This window comes from Gymnoscopelus microlampas (assembly GCF_963454915.1).
Source record: "Gymnoscopelus microlampas genome assembly, chromosome: 24".
Taxonomy (NCBI): domain Eukaryota; kingdom Metazoa; phylum Chordata; class Actinopteri; order Myctophiformes; family Myctophidae; genus Gymnoscopelus; species Gymnoscopelus microlampas.
Window position 1 is genome coordinate 11,646,700 of NC_139961.1, and position 2,500 is coordinate 11,649,199.

The window sequence follows — 2,500 nt, forward strand, 5'->3', positions numbered from 1 at the left end:
GCTGTGCCTCATGAACTTCACCTGCTGCTATCTTTTTTGAACCTTCAAATGATCTAACCTCATGTACATACCTGCTACTTTTTGCACCATATGTCTAACCTCATACCTGTTACTTTATATGCTATATGCATTAATGTACATATCTCAGATTTTTCTTTTGACCTGTTTCTTTCCTATGTTGTCTACTTGGTCTCCGTATCTCTGTCACATCCCCTTTTCTCCTGATAACTATGATTGATGGAGCTTGCACACAAACAAATGTCACCACATCTTTACACCTGTAAACCTGTGATGTGACAATAAAAGAGGTTGTGATTCTGATTATGTTGTGCATGTGTGACAGCTCAAGCATCCAATCATGTTCTTGTATCAATACTTACATTATATGTAGGGAACTACTTCTACTACGCAATAGTCAGTCAGCTCTAGCTCACCAGTGTGACCAAGCTGTGTATGTTTGAGCTCTCTACCTGTGATTTATTTATTAACATCTTTTAATCATTTGACAGTTATCTTGTTCTCTTTTCCCAACCAGATTTTCCTAGCTTTGTTCCATTTCAACTCAGTGAACTCAAGTGAACTCAACTGTATTGTCACATCACAGGTTTATGTGTAAACAGGTGGGTGAGATTGTCACAGTCGTATAAGCTCCAACATTTGCACTTTCAAGAACAGAGGAAAACAAATAGAGAAATAAACACAAACAACAGGACAGATTATGGCAACATAAGCAGTGTAAGGGTGCATGAAATATACAGGTATTTTAAGATAGCAATGGAATAAGACAGTTAAAATAGCAGCAGATATAATTATAGTTAAGTACATACTGTAAGGTGTGTGGTTTAGAATAAAATATCAATAAAATGTGGCAGTTAAAGCCAGCAACCTTCTAGTCAGGTTTGCCCATCCTCCAAAATATTTTAAGGACGTGGCACCGAAAGGGTCATCCGAACCAATAAAATTCTAACTGAAATCTAACTGGTATAGCAGCATTGCGTCTGTATGTTGTCCCCCCACATTTTGCCCAAATGTGGAGTTGCACAAGGCTCTCGACTGGCCTCCAGGTAGTGACTGCACAGGGAATCCACCATGCTGTTATTAGACCCCGTCTTGTTTTGATCTAGAAGCACCAAAGTCAAAAGTTTGCCAGATAACCTCCAGTAAGGCATGGATAATACCTCCCGACTCAACCTTCATTAGAATTCTGCAAGTACGGTTATCTGGCCCAACAGATCACATTATTGAATGCAAAAAACAAAAGCAATCAAAGTCACATTCACTGCTCTATTGTTTTTACATTTTAATCATTCGGGGGGAGACTAATTACAAGATTGAAATGTAACTAACAAACAAGCAAATTAATTTTCACCTTAACCTCTGAAAGACGAGGAGGCCAGGTACAGCCTTTATATCCACGGCCTGATCGATTATGATCCCTGGGCCTGCAACCCAATGGATTCCCATGCAAATTCAGCCCGATCAATTCCCCAGACCCGGGAGGAATCGATGGAACAGCTTTTCCAGACCTTGCCGAGACGCCTGTATGATGAGGTGATGAGATGGTAATGGCCGGAGAGATGCCAGAAGATCAGGACAGATTATATAAATCAAAACCTAACGTGCTCATGCGAGGATGCTTGACTTGGCGGGGCTGCAAACATGAACACATTATACATAATCAAAATAACTACAAATGCAAAAATACATCATTTAATCACTTAAAGGAGAATTCCGGACATTTTAAGTGTTATCTCTGATGTGTCGCTAATCACTCACCACGATAGAAAAGCCCATTGAGTTAAACCAGAGAATCCCCTCTTGGCCGTTCTGGCGACCCCCTCCGTTGGCATAATGGGAGAGTGTGGATGTCTGAAAATCGCCTATTTTAACAAATGCAAAGTCTGTTTTTTTTCTCCTAGTACTCATTGTGGAGTCTCATGAGACCCTATGAGGCGCTGAAAGTTCCCGACGAGCTAACGCTAATGCAGAACGAGCTAACGCTGGTTGCTTGTTTCTCTCCCTGGCAACACCGAGTTGCCAGGTTGGGACGAAGGGGACTCTCTGGGAATAACTCAACGACCCTTTCAATGTTGGTGAGTGATAAGCGACACATCAAAGATAACACTTAAAATGCCTGGATGTCTCCTTTAAGCTTGTAGATCGTCTAGTTTTCCCAATAAAACATAACTTATTATTTGAAAGTTAAAACAAATAAAACAAAATTATGTTTCTAACATTTCCGCCAAATGTATAATGACATGCCCACATTCCCAGAATAGGCATGCAGGACAAAAATGATTAAAACACAAAAGGATAAAACTACTACTATTACTACTACTACTAATAATAATAAAGTAGCGTTATAAAAATGTAATCAATTGTATCTATACAGTATGCATGCTGTGCAACAATGTTCAGATATGGGTAACAGATTTGTGCAGGCGTTCAGAGCTTGGTAGTGTGTGCACGTGTGTGCTGTCGTGCACCACAGTGCACACAC